This window comes from Girardinichthys multiradiatus, chromosome 20 (genome assembly GCF_021462225.1).
Source record: "Girardinichthys multiradiatus isolate DD_20200921_A chromosome 20, DD_fGirMul_XY1, whole genome shotgun sequence".
Classification (NCBI taxonomy): Eukaryota; Metazoa; Chordata; class Actinopteri; order Cyprinodontiformes; family Goodeidae; genus Girardinichthys; species Girardinichthys multiradiatus.
This window is the reverse complement of record NC_061812.1, coordinates 1622545-1644764: the sequence shown is the minus strand read 5'-3', so window position 1 is coordinate 1644764 and position 22220 is coordinate 1622545. Positions and strand designations below refer to the sequence as shown.

Genomic DNA, 22220 nt, shown 5'->3' with positions numbered 1-22220 from the left:
CAAGATGTTGGCAAAGTTATTTGAAGCTTTTTCTGTCTTCAGGTAAACAGGGCAACTGATGAGAACTTTAATGATCAAGATGGCGCCGCAGATGGTCGCCTTGGCGTGTTGGTGCGCATTGTTTTGTTCTGTTTTTTGCTTTCAAACGGTCTTCTGTGATGGTACCCGGAGCTCTCTCACCAGAGAAGAACTCATGAACATCAGGGCTACTACACCAGAGGAGCTATTTCCCACTTTTCTGCCTACCGCTCTGGAATTTCTGGACATTCTGGTCAAAGGTGCGCTCACCTTTGTTCACGTGGTGAAACGCCGGAAGAGAGGGAAACGGGCTGGGGTGCTGGTACGTCTTCGAGACGTTGTCCAGAGAGGACAACATTCTGGATCACTGTTATACCACCATCAGAGACATTCCAGAATAGAATTGCTTTGGACATGTTGTTAGCTGAAAAAGGAGGAGTTTGTGTCATTTTTGGAGAAACATGTTGCACATTCACACCTAACAACACTGCTGCTGATGGCTGCCTCACTAAAGCCATAGAAGGTTTGAGATCTTTAAAAGGAAAAATGAAGGAGCATTATGGAGTAGACACCTCGATGTGGGACTCCTGGCTGGATGTGTTTGGGAAGTATAAAGTTTTAGTATCATCAGTAATCATTTCCTTTGCAGTGTTTGCTGCAATTTTGACATTGTGTGGATGTTGTTGTATTCCCTGCCTTCGTTCTCTTCTTAACCGTCTCATCACCACAGCTATTTCTCCTGGAAGACAGAGTTACACAACTCTATCTGTTACTTAAACATCAGGATGATGAAGATGACGAGGATGAGACTCACCACTTTTCTGACCTGTATCCAGATCCATTTCTATATGATTCTGTGATTTAAATGTCAGTAAGTACCTCTGAGTATAATTGTCTTTGTACTCATGAAAATAATCTTACAGTTAAAAATCCAAATGAAGTGGTTGTTCAGTGATATAAGAATATGAGCAAATATTTCTATAAACAGGGAAGAAATGTTGGAATAATTGAATATAGATTTATCTTATATATTCTCCTATTCTTTAACTTGACTATTTGATTTCTATAACCTTTCATGATGTTTGTGTGAGTAAAGGATGTGATGAGTTTGTCTGCAGGCAAAGATCAGAGGTGGTGCTGAGGAGGAAGCAGTTACAGATGAGGAGGTCATAAAGATGAAGGCTGATTGTGCTGAACAGAAAACACACTGATCTTAAGATTGGAGAAGACTGTGGAAGTGTGTTGTTAAAAGATAATGGTGTTTATGACCTGTTTATGTTGCAGCTGTTTACCCCACCCTTCAGAGCAGCAATGTATATTGTAACTAGGGACCATCCTAAAGATAATAAAAAGAGCTGTCAAAGAAATCAATGGGTTTTCAGGTGGAAGTAACGACTGCCTTAAATGTCCCATCTTTATCTCCAACAGCAATCAGGCTTCTTTTACTGCACCTCTGAACCGGGATGTCAGAATCTGCTAGATTCTCATCAGAAGATCCTTTAGTATCTTCAGAAACAGTTACATGCACTGGATGTATTGAACATGGTGCCAGTGTGTGTGGCCTGCAGTCTGTCTCTGTGGACCATGTTTGTGTTTGTCTTGTTTCTGAATCATCTTGTGGAAAACATCAACTCTCTACTAGTTTATGAAGACCAGACACCCCCTGGGTTTTACATTTTCTGTCTTTAAATTTGGAACTTCTAATTATGGTGAGCTGAGCTGATGCCCTCCACTCCTGGCAGATGTCTTACTGTCTTACTTCTGTGGATGGATGAAAGTTACTCAGGCGAGGTGACCTATCCACAGTGACTGAGGTTGACAGGCTGTGGTGTTTGGTGGCTTTGGTTGAGAAAGACTGATCTTGTTTTCCGGGAAGGAATTTATGATGAAGCGGTTGATGTTGGAGGGTGGACACGCAACAAGCAAGAAGAAGGTAGTTGAAGGATTGAAGAAACTGTTTTCTGGACGCTGTTTTAAAAGGTAGAGAGACTTTGTGGCTGGTACCACATGGAGGTTACCCTTTAAATCCACAGAGCTCAAACTGGAGCCAGACTGAGTCCTGGTAAGATGGACAAGACAGGTAAATTAAGCCTAGCAAGACTAAGGAAACACTTGTGAATGCTGGCCTGATTAGCATGCTGGAAGCTCCAACAACTTGGCGTCTCTCTCTTGGCTGCTCCTTTTAAGCCTCTTCTGGTTAGGCCAGATGAGGATCAGCTGTAGAGCTGCAACTGCCAGTCGCACCCTGCAGGAAGAAGATGAGAGAGACACACAAACATACACCAACCTGTGCACAGTTTTGTGGACAGAACACTGTCTTGGCATCATGATCCTGTCATCTCATGCCTGGTTCCTGTGGTTGGGTCCGATCACCACATTAATTCTAAAACTGTAGCGTTTTTCCTGTTTCAGGAGTCCTAGAACAAACTGGTTCTTTGGCCAACAACCAGGCATGGCGTTGATAAACCCCTGCTCTGTGGTGAACAGAACCATTATTTTAAATGGCCTTTTCTACTCCACTGGATTGGATTTCCTCTTCATCACAGAGGGATCAGCGCTGGTAAATCCCGTCTCTGAACTTCTTCCATCTGACAGCTGATGTCTGAATGCTCTGAGGTCATCTGGTGGAGAAGGTGGAATATTAACTATTTTTAAGAAACATTTACACTACAATCAGCTCCAGCAACTGATTAACTTCTCAAGCTTTGAGCTGCTCATGTTTGAACTGGGTCCGGTTTCCAGCCGGTACTGTGTGCAGTGACAAGGAATTTTTTACGGGACTTCTCTAAATTCTTGGCTGAAATTATGAATAAATACAACTGGTTTTTAATTGGAAAACTGAGAAAAAAAAAACTAAATTCTCAAATGACCTTTCTTTATTTCCTGCTGGGTTGTCTTCAGTCAGTTTCAGCTTGTTTCACTTCCATTGTTTAACAGAGTAGCTGCCCAAATGAAACCTGCAGGTTCTCCCTCTCATACCATCCCTACATGTCTTTTTCAACAATTGTTCCCCTAAATTGGGCTGTCTGTTCTTGCCACCATAAATAGCAGTTTGACTTATTGAGTGGTTCCCAATGATTCAAACATGTTGTGGTAAACCCACTGCTAAAAAACCCACCCTCGACCCATCAGAGTTCTCAAATTTTAGACCGATCTCAAAACTCCTGCTTCTTTGTGAAATATTCGAGAAAATTGTTTTTATCCAATTAAATGACTGAATAGAGATTGGATCTGGGAGGTTTTCCAGTTTGGTTTTAAACATCTACATAGAACTGAAACAGCATTGTTGAGTTAAGGACATCTCTTTAGCAACTGATTCAGGACGTTTTGCATTTTGGTACTTTTAGACCTAACAGCAGCATTTGATACTGTTGACCGCAGTAGTCCTGTTTGGAACATTGGATGATTGGGGATTAAAAGCATAGCATTAGACCAGATTTGTTCATAATTGCAGGACAAAAGTTTCTGTGTTGATACAGAAAATTGTAAGTCCATTGAGGCAGCTCTCTCCTGTGGAGTTCCTCAGGGTTCAATTCTCGACCCTCTCCTTTTTTTAATTTATTGTATCTTCTCCCTTTAGTGTCAATTCTCAGAAATCATGCCATCTCTTTTCGCTGTTATGAAGATGACTGTCAGATGTATCTCCCATTAAGCCAAACCATCAATGGCCATGAATGAATGTTGAGCTTTAATGGCAAGAAAACAGAAGTGATTTTATTCAGCCCTAACAGTAATTCACACATCTTTCTCCCACAACTGGGGACGCTAAATCCAGATAATGATCCTGAGATAATAATCCTTGTTTTTATCAACTAAATTATTGCAATTCACTTTTTGCTGTGATCAGTCAGGCCTGACTGTCGTCACAACTTCAGCCGGTTTAGGATGCTGTTGCTCGTCTTTAAAGCGGTACATGCAAACCCAAACATGTGTCTGATAATTACAACCGTTAAATACTCAGTAATAATTAATAACTATTACCAGAGATGTCGCTGTTTAATCGACCGTTTCTGTTGAAACGTGGGGAACTTTGACCTTATCTTGACTGACGAATCACTCTTGCACAAAATAAACACAGAACGCCTTCTCTTTATCTATGTGGATATTTATTAAATCACAGCCTGATACAATCCGCTCTTCCGATTTAATAATCTTCACCTACTCAAACATGCAAAGTTCTACACAAAAAGGGGTAAAATATCTAACTAAACAAAATAAAGCAAAACAGCAGTGGGATCAAACCAGCAGTTATGGCAAAAATGATAATATGACAAAGGGATGTGGTGGTGAGTGGAGGTTGGGGCGCAGCTCCACTGTAACTCAGTTATACTCAGTCATAAAACATCCCCCAACTCTTGAGCAGACAAAGGGTTATAAAACTTTTGGCGGCAAGCTAGTAAGCAGTGATGTTGAAGACAAAGAAAATGGGGAATTTCACCATGAGGTTATTTTAACAGTCCAGTTACACAGCGCACCTGCGCTTGATCTCAGGTGTTAAATAACCCCGCAAAACACACACAAAGCTGGGGGGCGCAGCGGCCTCCAGACGTCAAACACGGCACATCAAATTTCAATAAAAAGTTACATGCATATATCATTCAGAACACATTAGATTAAATAGCGAATCTCATTGCACTAAAACCTCCTACTCTGCCCAGACTTTCTAAGAAATAAACAAAAATAAAGGATGGGTTTTACTTGTTGTTGTCTTCCTTCTGAGCAGAGTTGAGAGAGAATGGGGTGGAAGTTGGAAGTTACTGTGCGTCCACAGTTAACTTCAGGAAAAGCGGTCATTCTTCGTCCTCTGGCCTCCTTGGCGAAAGGGAAAATATGATCAGACCATCAAAGTCGATGTGGGATAAAACACGGTGGCGGTTCGTCTCCTCGAAACTCCGTGGTTTTTTAGTTACGTGTTAAACTCACGTCTTCGATCGGCAAAGTGAAATTTCTGGCCTTCTTATTCCAGAAACCTCAGTTATGAATTATTTGTTGGCCAACGAGAATAAATGAGATCCACTCGGGACTCTTCTCCAGGTGATGCTTCAGATGTTGGTAACCGTGTCACGGTCTCCAGCTGAAGGCGTTTGGTGGGTCGTCTCATCCTCTGTTATATAGTTGGCGGTGGCCTCAGGGCTGCGACGTCCCTGTCTTATCAGCCACGGGGCCGACCGGATCTGTAGGCACGGACTGTCCTGGATACAAAATGGCCGAAAACGCCAGGAGGCCTGGTGGCGTCCAGCAATGTGCAAATGATCCAATATTCAGCAAACAAGTGGTCCAACAGAAGGGTTGTCTAAAGGTATGCCAATTATTGCCTAAGTTAGCTTCAAGACTAACTTAACTTCACTTCCAGATTCTTCAAGATAATCCTTGGTTCTCAAACATAAACATTGCATGGTAATGTTGCATCACTCTTTTTGGTCATAATTATCAATCATCTTTAATCAACTTGTTTATATTGTACATAGTTTATTAGTCTTCATTATTCTTTAATTCTGCTTGGTAGTTTAGTTGTGTTGTTTTAGCAAAGTAAAGAGTTTGTTGATTGAAAAATGTTTGACTTTGAGTTGAATTATTTTTGTTAATAAATTCTTGTATTTTAAGAAATTGTGTGAATTTATTCCATATATGTGCAGAGTTTATGCTGTTCAATAATGTCAGAGATCGTCTCACACCTTTCTATTTTGTCCTAATACCATCACCTTACTGGGCTGGTATTCACAGGACAACCCTTAACAGACCCAAATATTATTTGATAAAATATTAAAATATAAATATTACATAATATATTCATATTCATAATCACAACATGTGAATATACATAAACTGAATTGAATTAAACCAGTTTTCAATATTCCAAATGCAGCTTCTTCTCCCTCTTGCTTTCCAAATTCAGTTGGTTTAATGTATTTTGTTGATGGTGATGACACTTACGATCAGGCCAAGTTGTATGATGTGTAAATATGAGGATAAATGTCTGACCCAGAGTTTCCTGACCCTCAGAACCTGTAGAGGAGAACCTGGATGCATCTCTGGCTGGTTTACCCTCTACATCTTCAATGACAAACACAAGCTCTGTATGGCAACAGCACACATGGAAAGGAGTTGTGTGTGCTTGCAGACAGATGCAGCAGCAGTGTGAGGCAGGCAGAGAGAAAAAAGCTCTTTGCAGTGGACTTTAATGAGCACCGCAGTCAGACAGCATTTAATAGTCATGCTAATCTCTAAGCTGCTGCCTTCATCCCTCCAGTCATTCTTCTCTTCTTCTGTTCTTCTCCACTCTCACCCCCTTCCTTCACTCCCCTCCCCTGGTTTGCACTTATTGTTCCTCTATTTCTTTTCTTCACTCCCTCTTCTTTGTTGACACTTTCTCATTTCTATTTCACTCTGTCATCTGTGACACACACCTCTCCCCCCTCACTCCATGATTTCCCTTCTTAACTCCCTTGTCTCATCTCCATGGTGGTCTGTGAAACACTGTGTCAGCCCCCCAGCCTCTATGTATAAATATATGTGTGTTCATAAAACTTAGTGTGCACGATGGCACTTGATAGAAGAACCACTTACTGACCTCACTGAGGACAATTTAATGGAATGAAGAGGAAGCAGAGGAGAGACTAACAGATGCAGAAGAAGAGAGAATAAATAAGGAAGGTCAGGAAGTGTTAGTTTGTAGGGAAGACAAGACAGAGGCTTTAATTGTAATCCATGCAAATGGAGCTTATAGGGGGCTTCATGCATAATAAACATCATTGTAGGCAAAGGATGTCACATGTGGCGCCTTTGTTATTTTCTGTTGAAATGCAAAATGAAACCAGCAAACACTCACTACATGATAAGTGCTGTCCCCTCAAACTGCTGTTAGCCTGGCCTGAATCATTGTGTTCTACACAATTTACATGTTTTACTGATTTTCAGGCTTCTGGCAACTTCATGGCAGGACGTAAATTACATGGAAGGTAAAGAGATTGATTTGTAACACTCACAAGAGTCATTGTTCAACTGATTGTGCAGAAAAACTCTGAATTGTTGACTTATTCTAATAACTCAGATATCTCAAACTCATGTTAGTCCATCTAATATCCTCTAACATCAGAGTTAATAATCTGCTCTGAAATATACACACAGCACAGTGGGATATAAAACTACAGTAAATGTGTTCATATTTTAAATGCTGCCTTTCTTATCATAACCCCATTAAAATTGTTTAATTTTATTTTATTTGAATTGAAATGATTGTTATCCTTAATTTAAAATTTTACCCCAGTATTTAGAAAAATGGGAACGCTTCCTGATCATTTTTTATTGAGAAATCTGTTTTACATATTTGTGTCTGTTTTTAAGGATTTGCTGAACTTGTTGCATCACTAAACCCCATCCTGAGGTTTCCTAACAGCAGCTCATCAGAAACTTTACAGCAGGGTTGATTGTGTTTTCTTAATGTTGTCCAAGTAGTTTTTGATGAACCAGAAGAAAATCTTTACTAATCAAATCAGGTAGATCATATTCTTGGATCTTGGAGTGATCATCAGTTGTGGGGTTGTCCCCCTCTTCATTCCTCCTCATTCTCCAACGCTGCCAGATTGTACTTTCAAATTAAACCTTCTCTCGGTTACTGTTTCTGAGATTCGAAGCTAATTACTCTGTGTTTACCCCCAAATAAAACTTAGTACCACCAACTGTTTTCTGAAGTCTCCTAATTCTATATGTGCAATCCACAAAGATAGCCTTTATGGAAGAGTAGCAAGATAGAAAGCCATAAGACATCCTGATTGCAGAAGAAGATGCTCAGCACACTTCTACATACATGTAAAATGCTATGTATGACAGAAAACTAACACTGCACATCACTCTGAACACACTATCCCCATTGTTGAACACAGTACACAGTGGTGTAGACATCATACTGTGGGAAAGCTGGTCAGGGTTGATGGAGGAGATAAAACCAGGACAATCCTGGAAGAAAACCTGTTAGAGGCTGCAGAAGACCTGAGACTGGGATGGAGGTTCACCTTCCAGCAGGAGAACCACCCTGAACATACAGCCAGAGATACAATGAGAGGAGTTAGAATGGCCTAGTCAAAGTCCTGACCTAAATACAATGGAGAATCTGTGGCAAGACTTGAAAACTGCTGTTCACAGATGTTCTCCATCCAAACTGACTGAACTTGAGCTGTTTTACTAAGAAGAACGGGGAAAAACGTACAGTCTGTAAATGTTCAAATCTGGTGGACAGTCCACAAAGGACCTGCAGCTGGTCCTGCAGAACAAAGGTGGTTCTACCGAGTACTGACTCAGGGAGGCTGAATAGAAATGCACACCACACTTTTCACATTTTTATTTGTAGACTAATGAAAATAATGGATCTTTCTCCTTCCACTTTACAACTGTGCTCCTCTTTGTGTTGGTCTCTCATTGAAAAACCATGTTGATTTTTTTCAGGTAACAAAATGTCAAAAGGTTCAAGGGGTGTGCATACTTTTGTTGGGTATGTATTGATGTAAAGTCAAACAAACCCACATGATGTTGCTGAGGCTTAAAATATGTCATTTGAATGGACCAGTTGGATCCAGAACCTTTACACAGATGACCAGAAGGCTAAAGAAGAACATAATGATTGGTTTTGGTACGATGTTGCAGCCAAATGGCTAAAATAAAGCTGCTGCACATCACTGCTTACGGCACTGCAATCAATAAATCAATTCTCATTCTGTTCTTACAAACCAGAACCAGAGGGCAAATTAAACAATCTGACTGAGCTGGGTTCAACCAGCTGATGATGAAAACTCACCGACCGACTGCTTCATGCTGGTTCAGCTTGGTTACATCAAACGAAGTAACAAAGTATCTGTCTGTTTAAAACAAATTTGCAGAGTTCAGGAAACACGGCTGCAGTCCGTTTCTAACAGAACAACACTAAGGTGGAGGTTTTTCTTCTTTGTTCGCAAACTGTTAGAAACCATGACAACAGCATGCTGTTGCTGAGAGAATTTATGTCACAGTATGTCTCCTGTTCTTTCTGCAAACATTTATTTTAACAACAAACATTTAATTAGCATAGATCCATAGAAGCTAGAAGTCATTCATGTCCTGGTTCTATAGAAGCCTTTATAAAAATCTTTTAAAGTCTTCTGACTCTCAGTAAAATCTGTTTCTACCTCATTTTATGGCCCGGTCGAGTTCTCCTCTGGAGGACAGACTTTGTTCAGCAACCACCAGGCACGTCCAGGCACTTGGGCCCTCAGGGGCTCCGATGGAGAAAATGCCTTCTTTCTTTTTTACACGATTGCTACTGTATGTGTGAGTTTGAAGCATGAACGGTATGCTGGGAATGTTTTTACTGAAGAGAACCTCAGAGTAGATGAAACTCTGCAGAGTGAGACTTGTGAGACTGAGGTCCAGCTGAAAATAATGTAAATATCTATAATGAAGACGTGTTTGTTGTGAATCCCATCATCAGTCTTGTGCAGTATGACTCAGAATCAGCAGCATGTAACAGATTTGAAACAGCGATCCCAAACCAACACTGAATCGACTTGAAGCCGTTAAGGTAGTGCCAGCGAAGCAGCGCCTGCCAATATTCCCTGAGTGTTTTAAATGGCTTGCAGCACTCTGCTTTTGTGTTGCAGCTCTGACTTTACTCAGCTGCAGCCAGCAGCCCCGTTTACTCTGTCTGTTTGCATTTCCATCAAACAACACCAAACCATCAGTCAGCTGCAGTTCAGCAGCTTTTCTAGCAACAGTCAACATATGCAACTTCCAACTGTTTTCACATGTAGCACAAATGTGTTTTATTATCACCCAGTCCTCACTGAGAGATTATGGCAACATAACAAATCTCTGATTTAATGTTTCCTCATAGGTGAACCTAATTTACACAAGAACGTTTTCCTGCTGCTTACAAGAGGGTGGAGGGATCAGGAAGCTGTTCTTTGGAGCAGGTTACATCTGACAAACTGAGATGATGGGTTATAAAACAACTGAAGCTTTGAACATCTCACACCCAACTGCAAACCTACCAAGACACTGCTGCCCACCTATACTGACAGGCCCAGCATTGATTGGGGCATCAGAGAGTTCTGTTTGCAACTTTCCTCAAACCAAGGCTCAGCAAACATGTGGAAGAAGGTGATCTACTCTGATGAGTGAAACGTGGTGGTGGCAGCATCATGATACGGGACACTTTTCTTCAGCAGGGGCAGAGAAGTTGGTCAGGGTTGATGTGAGGATGGATGGAGTTAAATCCAGAGCAATCCTGGAAGAAAATCTGCTAGACGCTGCAGAAAACCTGAGACTGAGGTGGAGGTTCACAGTGATTTCTGTGATGGATCTCAGAAACAATCATGGTTCCTTCAAGTGGGCTGCGTATAATCACTGGAAAAAGAGGAATTTCCTTTCTCCTGAATCTGTGTAGAAATGCTGCAGAAAGACTAACTTTGGGATCTGAAGGACTTTTCCATCTGCTCTGTCGCTCCATGTAGGACATTTTTCTAACTCGGTGCTGTTTGCACAAAAAAGTGAATGTGTCTACACACAATGTTGTTTTAAACCACAATGCACCCCATCTAACATATTTACAGAGTTGCTAAATCCTTAAACGTGTACAGATGCAGCTATTGATCCAATGAAAGCCTCACATGGAGCTTCAACAGAGCTTTCAACAGAAAGAGGGCCAGAAATGACAAATTCTGTTTTCTTATTTCTCTAACCGGACCAAATATTAGCTCATCTGTTGATTCTGTATGTTTGGTTCCGTCAAACTTTTCTTTATCAGAAGATTAACTGTAACAGCTCTTAGACTAAAAGGCTGGACTTGTTAATTACCAAGATGTTGGTATATAGTTTTAGCATAAAATACACATACTAGTTACTTTACTTCCATACAGTTATCCTGTAAAAAAGGTCCAAAAGTCACAGATATAAAAGCTGGGGAGATAGAGTAGAATAACTAGAGGAGCTAAGATGGAGAACAGGAATCAGGAGATCATCAGATCAAGCATTTCAATTTACGGTGGATTCTGTCTATTCCTTTTCTTATTTTGTTCTCCTCCTCTATCCCTTCACTGCCAGGAGGAAAAATAAAATGCACTGAAGACCCTAAAATAGGATGCTACTTCTGAAAACACAAATCATCATTTTCTGCCTCATTCCATCTGAGAAGAACCAGAGAGGAGCGGCAGGTAATGATTTTGACCTCAGTAGCACTCGCCATCAATTTGAGTCCAAGCAAAGGTGTGGGCAGTTCAATGCTGCTCCTTTCTGTGTTCCCAGATTGGATGGAGGAGGAGAAACTATGGAAACAGCCTTAGATGTAATTGGAAGGTGGAGGAGACAGGATGCATGGAGAAGGAGTGATAAAAGGAGGCAGACAGGCCAAGGACCAGGGGTGGGGTAGTTGAAAAGTGGAGAGTGAGACACAATCTGTGCAAGAAGTGACGATAGAGGCACAGAGACAGTGATGAAGAGGAGCACATCTATGTTTGGGAGAAGAATCTGCTGATGAATGTTTGAGGTCCGTTCAAACAGCTGCTTGTTAATCTGAGAGACAATCTGAAGCTCTGCACCAACTTTCTGGCTCAGTGCACCATGTTCCCCCTCTGAACCATCGATTCAAACTAAATTTGTAATTTTTCATCTTGTATTATTGTGAAAATTGTGCCAGGTATCAATAAATCATGAGGATTCTCAGTGGAGTCTCCTTGATGAAGGATAAATTCCAGTTAGTTGCACTCGGGAATGGAAGAGAGCCTCTCAAAAGTTCATAAAACTGTCAGAAGGAGAATCTGTGGATTTGTTTTGTGGGCTCCAAGGGTTCAGTACCAATGAACATGTCCTGCTTTTATGTCTTTTAGACAATATGCAGCAACATCACAGTGACACACTTCACATAATGTGTGCATTATGTGAAGTGTGTCCCAGCAGATTCAGCCCAAAGTCAGCGTAAAGCTCAGAGAAATGACCACAAACCTCTCCATCTCAGACTCTACCAGCCTCAGTTGGCAGGTTAAAGGTCATGAAATCTCTAAAACAAGATTGCTGCAGGACTGTGGTTGTAAAGCTGCATCTGAATGAAGAACGGGACTTCTGGACCAAAGTGAAAACGGCACTAAGACAAGTAGTTAGGAACAATCTGAGGCAGGTGTGGACAACTCACTGGAGACCTGGTTGTTAATATTGGTCAGATCAGTGTTAACCATCAACGTGACCAACATTTTAATGTCAAACAATTGAAGCTATGTACACAGAGCAGACCATTACATTGTTTAAACTACTGAAAAGACAGCAGATTAAGAGTGAATCATCTTCATCTATGTTACTTCAAATGGCCTGGTGGGACCATGGATGTAGTCAAAGCAAACTCTTGTTCCCACAACGTGATTCCAGGCTATGTCCTTATCCATCACCTGCTCAGATGCCTGGAGCTTTAAAGCTCCTTTTTTATTCCAAATATAGCATATTGGTCTAAAATAAACCAAACCAGGACATATCAGTAATTATAAAGGATGTGTGCTGCTACAGTTTATGACTGGTGAAACATGATGCTCACAGACCATCACCTTTATGATGGAGCTGTGTATGAAATTCATTTCCGTCCGTCTAATTCAGTCTATAGGCAGCGTTCTACTGAGAGTTCATGAATGATTAGTATCTTACCTGCGGTAGGTTTCTCCTGGAACAACATCAGCTAGGATAAAGACATTCGGACCAGACAGAAAGAGAATGCATCATTAGATCTGATCAAATGTGCTTGTACTTCAGAACGCCCCTGGCCCCTGTAACACCATCAGCCATCAGCCTACCTGTTAGTGCTGAGTGTGATTGTTAGGATGCTGAGGTGCACAAACTTACTACATGGGTGCCACCAAGGCACTAGGGTCTGCTTTTAACCCTGCCCGCAGCTGCACTAAATCCACAAAAAGTGAAAAATGTGGAGGGTTTTATTTGTATGTGAGACAATAAGGAAACAGATTTTAGGGACTTTTACGAAGCAGAACTGTTTAAGCAACATGGATCAACCTAAAGTGAAGCTGAAACTACATTGGGCTGCAGGACAATTTGAATAAAAGTTCTGAAGAATTTCTTCCAGATTCTTTTAGCTGGAGCTGCAGCTGCAGATAAAAATAAACACTTCACAACTTTTATTGTAAGTTTCCAAATGTGCTGCTAAACATTTGATCCAAATATCTGTTTTACAAGCAAAGTCCCCAAAGTATTAAACACAATCATGCTCTGAGAAAAGAAAGCTGTTTTATTCAAACTCAAAACTTAAACAAGTGTCTAGTTTCATCTTCTGAGAAGAATCTCTGTTTTCTCTGTTTCATGTTCAGAATATTCCCACAGCAGAATGACTTTAAACACATTAACAGGATTATTCATCAGGAGTGGACTGCTGCAGAAAAGCATCAAGAGACTATGAGCTGGAGGTTCAAACACAATCATTTCTGCTGGTTTCCATCCTGCTGGTCTTTAGAAACACTCAGAGCGGTGACAAAGCTCCAACTCTGAGCTGAAACTATGATTATTTTCTTTACTTTCTCTGCTTTTAATCAGTCGAATTCTGCAGCTTTTTCTTATATTGTTTACACAGGACATTAAGCCCATGCTTAGTCCACCTTAAATAAAGGAGCTCTGATGTACCTCTGAACCCAAGGAGAAGATATCTGTCCCCAAACAGTGAAGGACATCCAGGTTCATCCACAGAAAGACATGAACTGATAAGCAAATTTAGTATCCAACAGACATGCCACAGAGCACCTGGTCATCCTCCATCCTGGGAGCGCTAAAAGGTCTGAGGGTCTCCGAACACAGCAGCTGTAAAACAATAAAGTGTGAAAGGAGGCATGAGGAGAGGAGGGCACATCAGAGCAGAAGGAGGGAGAGAAGGAGAAGCTGGAGGACCATGCAATAAAATAAGTCAGAAAACAAAGAGCAGCAAAGCCAAGGAGACCAGGGGGGGCTGAAAATCCATTGACAGAGTCTGTCTGTCTGTCTGTTTGGTTTGTCAGAGTTGAGGTTAAAGCGAACATGTCAAGAAAGTTGTTCTGTCCCTGTTGGTTCAGAGCTAAAAGAGACCCAGTCACCAGAGGTTGTTTAGGTGTCCGCTCTTCAGGAAGCAGATGTTTTACTGGACCAGCCCACAGTTGGACGGACAGCAGAAGGGGGAGGGACAGAACAGGAGGGACCATGGAGGAGAGACAGACAATAAAAGGTCAACGAGACTCAGGAGTAGAAGAGGAGGAGAGGTTGAACATGATGAGGCTGGCAGAGAGTGATGCTGCAAATATTTTTCAGTTCCCAACATATTTTAATTATAGATCTGTATGCCGCTCCTCATGTACGATAACTGGCAAGCCCGGTAAAACTCAATTCCAAGTTCATGACTGCTCAAACCAAACTGAAGCCTTCCACACACATCACCTCTAAATCCACTTATTTACTTTGACTAAACCATGCCAGAGGGAATTTCAGCCCCTACAGGCAAGAACGTCTAACATACCACTGCTGACTTTAATTAAACCCGGAAACAATCATGTTCATTCACAATCTGTTTGACCTGGTCCGTAGAGCACTAATGTCAGAGAACCTTTGGCACAGATAACCCCTTTGGAAATGTGAATATTTATTAGAGGTTAACATTAAAAATGGGCCAAACTGCACATAAGTTTGTGAAAAACTCAAGGCAGGAAAGAAAAATCTTCTCCTCCTAAAATCAACATGGCAGCAGGACTTAGGTTTGCACATCTGTATCTAAATGAAGGACAAGACTTCTGGGATGGACGAGAGCAAAGCAGAGATGTTTGACCATAATGCCCCAAAATTGGGTTTGGAGAAAACCAAATTCAGCAGATCAGCACAAATACCTCTTCCTAACTATAAAGTACAGCGCTGGGGGGTTGATGATCTGGGCTTGCTCTGCAGCTACACGGGGGGGCACCTGGGCTCCTTGCAGTCATTGAGTGGACCAGGATCTCCTCCGTATACCAAAGTATTCTACAGTCAAATGAAGCTGAAGCTTGGTCTAAACTAGGTCATCAACAGAACATCAATTCCACACACCACAGCAGATCTTTAAAATAATGACTGGAAAAGAAAATAACCAATGCCCTGCAATGGCCTAGTCAAAGTCAAGAGCTCAACCTGATTGGAATCCTGTGATGGGATTATTGGTGGGTCATTAAGAGAGCTGTGCAGAAATCTCAACAAAGTGAAGCAACCTTGGAAAGACTAAGTGAGAGATTGTTGAAGTCATGACTAAGAGTTCCTGCTGCCGAACAAGGTTGATGAATCATGATGTTGGAGGCTTTACTCCATCATCTTAATATCTAAAGGAAAAAAAAAACAACATGGAGGAAAACAGACGATGGAGAACATCCATGGTGAACGGAGAATCTGGTAAGGAGGGGAACCGAGCAGCTTCTAACTACTGGAGAGGAGGGTACATATCATGAGAACCAGGTGTGACCAATCAGAGCAATGCAGATCAGCTGGGGAACAATCTGAGCAGGGAATGGAGGGAACTAAACAGGACACAAGCGGATCTTGCTATCCCAAACCTTAAGACTAATACTACCACAAGAATCCAAACCCAATACACAGAAAGCACAACACTATTAATAGAACAGCATAAAATAATCTATGTTAAAACCTGTAGTCTGCTTTTCTTCAAGGATGTTTGAGCATTAATGAGCCACCAAGAGAAACTTCACAGCACCTGGCTTCTGGTAAGAGAAGGGTTAAAAGAGGACAGAGGCAGAAAGAGGACAGAGCGGGACAAAAACCAGGAGGAGGAAGGTACCAAGAGACAAATGCATGATAGAGATAGATGGAGGCGAAGGCAGAAACAGGTGTGAGAATGAAAATAAGACAGCGTGACAGAGGAGGCAACAAGAGAATCCAAACTACAGCTGTTACCTGAAAATTCCTCCGGAATCTCAGCATGTCCCGCTGGTTTCAGGAGTTGTTTCTCGTCATGCTGTAAAGTGGATTACAAAGTCGAAGCCAAGCAAAACCCCTGCAGTGTGAACACGAGCAGGTGTGAAACCATGTTTAGAAAGGCAGTAAGCACAACACAATTCCACACATTTCATATCCGATGGTGTGTGCATCACATGTGGAGAGAGGCCCAAACTGCTCATTTTTATCCCCACTATTCGATTTCACAAGAACTCTTAAGGAAAACAAATTTTCCACCAAACAGTTTTCTTCAAAATTAAAAGTTGAATAATTCTTCACAGCAAAGTTTGGAAAAAGACTTTCAAAAGCCAGCCTCCTAAAGCACATAAAGCTAAATGTCCTAGTTAAAGCTCGAAATGATGTTACTTTTTATTTTTAGCGTTACTCATTTTCACATTTTAGAGCTCAGGAACATGGAGAATTTAAATCCAAATCTGATCCTCATGATCCAGGCTGGGAATTATCTCTACAGTATTCCCACTTTTCTTGAGGAAGCCATAGTTATAATTCAGACACTATGGACCGAACCTTTTCCTCCTTTCCTTCAGAACCAGAATAATCTGCTTCCTAGTTTCTGCACCAAATCATCAGATCTCCATGTGTTTTATTCTTTAAACAGAAGCTGAATCAGTAACATCAGAGGGGAAAGTGAGAAGATCACAGATCAAAGAAAAAGTATCATGATCCATGTTGGACCGGTACCTGCAGATCAAACCTACAGGTGCACATGACTCTTCTGTCTTAACCAGGTGGAGCAAGGAGACAGATTAGCTTGGAGCAGGTGAACCGAATAAAGATAATTAACAGACAGAACACAACGTGACAGGAGCAAAATAGAACTTCAAGGATACAAACAAATAGAAATCTAACTAGAAAAACATGAAACCAAAACATAACCAGAAGCTCAATCCAAGAACACAACTTAGCAAAACATGAATACAAAAACTAAAGCATGACCAGGAAAACAAACAGAAGCATGATTCAAAAAGTGTGAGAAGCATATATAAAAAACAAAACAAAAACAGAAACCAAACAACCCAAATCATAACAGTTTAACTGATAAACCCATGGGACCACAGAGAGCTTCTTCTTTTAGGGGTTTGGTGGAACTGGACAGAACCAGGATGGCTGAGTGGTTCAGGTGATCCAATGACCAGGAGGGCATTGTGGGTTCTAACCGCTCTCCTGGTAGACCTGTCCAGTATGGTCAGCATATAAAGCTGTGGTTGCCTTGGCAACTTATTCTTACTTTACTGGAACATTGTGTGGATGAGGTGATAAAGGTCATTATGCATCTACGGTGGCTGGGGGTGGGGCAAACCAACATTACAAAATCCAAAACACTTTTACAAACTTAAAGACAGATTAACATTTCAGAAAACAATTTAACAAGATGCGAAACATTTTTACAAGTACTGAAACAAATTTACATTTCAGAAAATCAACCGGAAAGGGAATGTACCAACGCCGAGGCTGACCCGGAAGTCAGCCTCAGGGGCTGCATCCTTCGAAGGACCCGGGCCCTGTCCCAACCTTTGTGTCCCTGAATTGCACGTTCCAGTTGATGGGTTCGAGTCCATAGTGTGACCCAATTCTCCACAGTGGTCCTTAGCCCCGCCCCCTTTGTGCCCCACATCCGCCCTTCGGCGAAGCCTGCATCGAAGCGGACTTTGCCGAAGTATATTACCCACAATTCACTGCTGCAGATGACGTTCTGAGCAAAAACCAATCACAACCGTCAACGTAACCAGCCATCAAATCAGAATAATAAGAACTGCGTAAACTTTAGACAGCAAGCAGACAAATATATTTTTTTACTGGTTTTCCAGACTCAACATTGTAAGAAACCAGTGGGTTCAGAATGATTCTGGGCCAGTAGGTCATAACACTGAAGTTACCTTTCAAACAAACACTGGCGCAGCGAGAGTCTGGTGTATAAGCCTCCGTCACTTCCTGCACTTTCTTCTCAAAACAATTGCTTGTTACAGTTTTTAATAGTTTTTTTAGCAACAAGACTGGAAACAGCGCTGGTTCCCGCCCTTTTTGACGTTGCAGTTACGGTGCAGAGGTGCAAGTTGATGACGTAACCCCTACTGTCCCAATTCTCCAATTTTGCAGGTTGTAACCTGCGCACTTCAACCCCTACATGCACTTGTACAAAGTAAACACTTCATAGAGGGGCGTAGGGTGTAGTGTGTGTATTGGGACAGGGCCCGGTCTACGTTGGCTGGGTCCTTCGTCGACCGCTAAAACCAGCGCCACAGAAAGAGAAAGGGTCCTTCTATGGCGCTGGATAAAACCACGGAGGCCGGAGGTGAGCAGTTGCGGATTGGGACTGTCTAGCCTTTAACAGCTGTTCAGTGTAACAGCTGTCGCCTAGCAACCGTAGCTGCGAGGAGAAAAAAGCAGTTAAAGCAGAATGGAGCCGAACTTCTGGTAGTTTTATTTTTTATTTTTGAGGAACTTCAGCAGTTTTATCATCGTCGCAGACATCTCCTTTATTTTATCTCCGGCTGAGAGACAATCATGTTGAGGTAAAAGAGATGTTTGATTTAACTTAAAGCTTCTAGCCAATAAACAAAGAGATAGCAACTTTATGGCTAATGTATGTCGACATATTTTATATATATATATATATACATATATATATATATATATATATATATATATGTATATATATATAGACAACAACTTTCAATTTTAAGATAGATGGGAATTATAAAGTATTTGATCCCCTCTGGCTGTTCTTAGATAATTATATAATAATGCAGTGTTTTTGGTGTATTAGTATCTTCTTGCTTTGATCACTTATAATATCCAGAAGCATGCCTTAAAAATAATGTGTTTTTCCATCTCCATTCTTCCCTTTTCTAGACCAGACCTCTTTACTGCAGGATCAACCTGAGTGTCCCAGTCCTGAAACGTTTCTTCAACCAGGAGGACACCAGGCCTGATTTTCAGCTGAGCAGGGAGTCTCTGGCAGTGCTGCTTAATCTTTTGCACCAGGATAGACGACATGGATGGGTGCTACTATTGAGACCTTGGTTTTTATTTTCTTGGTGGCAAGTGGCACGTCCTACAGAGTGGTCTGCAGAGTGTTTGGGATGCCTCGCTCTACTGTCCATCGCATCGTCCACAGAGTTACAGAGGAGATCGTGGCTATTCGTCACCAGGTCATCTACCTTCTAAAAGACCCCTGAGGATTTAAGGCAGTGTCCCGTGAGTTTGCAGGGCTGGACGCCACAGAGCTTTTCTTAAAGCTGTGGGTTCAATTGACGGCTGCCATATCCACTTCAGGTGTCCAAGCATCCCTGATGGTCAGTGCTACAGGAACAGGAAACTCTTCCCTTCCATAATCCTGCTGGCAGTTTCTGAGAGCCATTTTATTGACACGTATGTGGGCTGGCCTGGGTCAGTGCATGACTCTAGGGTGCTCCGCCACAGCCCACTGTACAGTTTATCCTCCTCCAGGGCATTTTATCCTTGCTGATGGAGGGTACCCATGCCTCCAATATCCACTCCCCCTCATCACTCCCTAGAAGAGGACAAGACAAGGTGTGGGAGGCCAGCGCTTTAACAGCCATCATTCCAAAAACAGGCTCTATAATAGAGCCTGTTTTTGGAATGATGAAAACCAGATTCAGGGCCATCTTCCTGCAAGCGCTGGAGGTGCACGACACCTTTGTACCTCACATACGTTTTGACCTAGATCCATTTTATATATACATTATACATAATATATACACATATATGCACCCTCTTTTAAATAGTTTTCAGGTCATAACAGCATGCGCCATCCTCCACAACATCTGCCTTGGTGCTGGGGATGTCAAGGCCCCAGAGGATGACCCAGAGGAGGCTGTAGAAGAGGATGAGGATGAGGTCGGGACTGAGACAGTCAGCGTTGCTCTCTGGCAGGACCAGCTTTCAGCTGAGGTGTCTGCCCTGGAGGAGGTACCACCAGAACATGACTACTGTGTGCAGCCAAGTATAATATTATAGATGTGATTAATGTTTGAGGGGTATAATTAATTGTAATATTTTGTGAGCACCATCTTCTAATTCTGTATATTTCTGATTACCTCTTAGTGATGTGGCAGCCGTCAATTCAGCCGCCCTTTAAACCCACTTGATGGACGATAACGTGGACAGTGGAGAGAGACATCATAAACATCTACAGACCACCTGTGTGATGCTTCACTCAACATCCAGAAAGACTAACCAAAGGTCTCAGTTGCAGCATCCATCCATGTCTCTGACCTTGTGAAAGATTTAGCCACATCTCCAGAGACTTTCTGTTCAGAAAGACATCTGCCTCTTTGTTCTGTTGAAGAGGTTTTTCCAGGAACTGGTCACTCAGGTTGATCCTGCTGTCTCCATTGTAAATATTTGTACATAGTTTTATTTTATACCTTTTGTCTTGTAATCTTGATCTGTTTGAATGTTTTCTTCCCTCATTCTGTTTAAAATGCTGTTTGTATTTTTCATAATAAATTCTGTTTATAACTTTAAATGAAGTTGATGTATTGTTAGATCAAATGGAAATAACATTAGTGACAAAAACTATTTTGAAATGTATTAGAAGACCTTAAAACTTTAAGAAACTATCTGAACAAAACTTAATATTATTTCTTTTATAGCATCTTATTTCAGTACCATTCTTTCTAAGATGGAAAACAGTCTGTCCATTCTCTGTAGCCTCATGTTCTCCCTGATCAACTCCATCATCTCTGTCTCTCTTTCTTTTCTGACTCCTTCCTGCTGGCTCACTGTCTTCCTTCTCCATCTGGTTGTCCACCGCTCCGCTTGGCCCTGGAGTGTCCTCAGGGATGGAGGCAATCAGGACAGGAGGTGTTGTGGAAGACCTCTGACCCAACATCTCATCCATAAAGACAAACCAGGGCCAAGTAGCAGCAGTGGGCTTTTCACTCCCTCTCCTGACCCTGGATACTTACAATCCTAAAGTTAGATGGAATAAAAGAAGAGTTGATTAAACAGAGAAACCAACAAGACTTTTAGAAATATTTTTTTATTTGTGTGTGACATGAGAACTTCTGAACATAATCTAAATTCTTTTTTTTTTTCAAATTGTCCCACTTTTTTTTGGCCTGCAAAGGGGGTGACCTTCCCCTGTTGGTCCATCTTCTCTAGAACTGTCCTAAACTGAAAGAAGTATATTAATCACTGGATGGATATTTATGAAAGTTAGAAAGATAAGAGTTATTGAAACTGGACAGAAACTGACTGTAAAGAATGTTGTTATTGTACCTCCAAGCCACGGTGGCTGAGTTTTTAGCTCCAGTAAAAAGGTGGTGGTTCTGATCCCTGAGTTTAATAAACTGACCCGTCTGCTGCTTTGTATCTAAATAAAATATGAAAATACCAAAAAAAAAACATCTTGCTTAATATCAGAGCAAAAATAAAGCCTTTTTTTATTTTACATTTGTCTTAATTTGAAGAAAATATTAAAATATTTCTAAGCAAATGTCTAAAACAAGCTCTTTCAAACTTTTCACTTCTTTACTGAGATTAATTTACATTTGGAGGTTTATTCCTCGTCGGGTTTACCTGGAATCAGAAATTATAATGCTAACTGAATTATAAATAAACATTTAAAACATATAGCACATTTCCTCATTTAAAATTAATATTGAAAAGCTTATTTATTCTCAATCACACTCTCCAGCGATACAGTTGGATTACATAAAACTGTCCATTTATTCTGGTTAACCTTAATATCACCTGAAATATTAAATAGATTTTCAGTAACAATTAAAATAATAACATAAATTGTTAGAAATCACTTGTGTTAAACGTTCACTGTGATGACTGCCAGCGGGAGCTTAGTGCCGATAGTCCGGTCAGATCTCTACCGGGCTAGATCACCTCACCGCCGGTAGGACTGGCGAGGCGAGCCGGTTACTACGCCGGGAACGGAAAACTCCGAACACGTCGGAGCACATTTGAAATTAAGCGATGTCTAGATAAATCAAGCAGATATTTCACGTCTACATAGTTATATTCCCGCACTAAAAACATTGTAGAAGTTAATTTGTGTCACAGAAAGTGTAATTTTCCACAATTTACTCACAGCTTTTGTTGCTATGGTCCGCCATGGCTTCCCCTGCTTGACCAATCCGCTTCGACCCGCAATGAATGATGGGAAATGATGGGCCGTGAAGGATACTCACGATCCATCCTTCAAATCGAGCAAAATAAGGACACATTTGTCGGCATTTGCTCGGAAT

General features: G+C 41.4%; 1 long non-coding RNA gene across 1 annotated transcript; it reads right to left on the bottom strand.

Moving 5' to 3' along the window:
• Positions 1-1741: 1741 nt before the first annotated feature.
• On the bottom strand, positions 1742-8946 carry LOC124856372. Its single transcript, XR_007035311.1, has 3 exons — positions 8810-8946; positions 2306-2639; positions 1742-2077 (listed from the first exon to the last, which is right to left on the bottom strand). It is a non-coding gene; the product is annotated as an uncharacterized LOC124856372 (long non-coding RNA).
• Positions 8947-22220: the final 13274 nt, after the last annotated feature.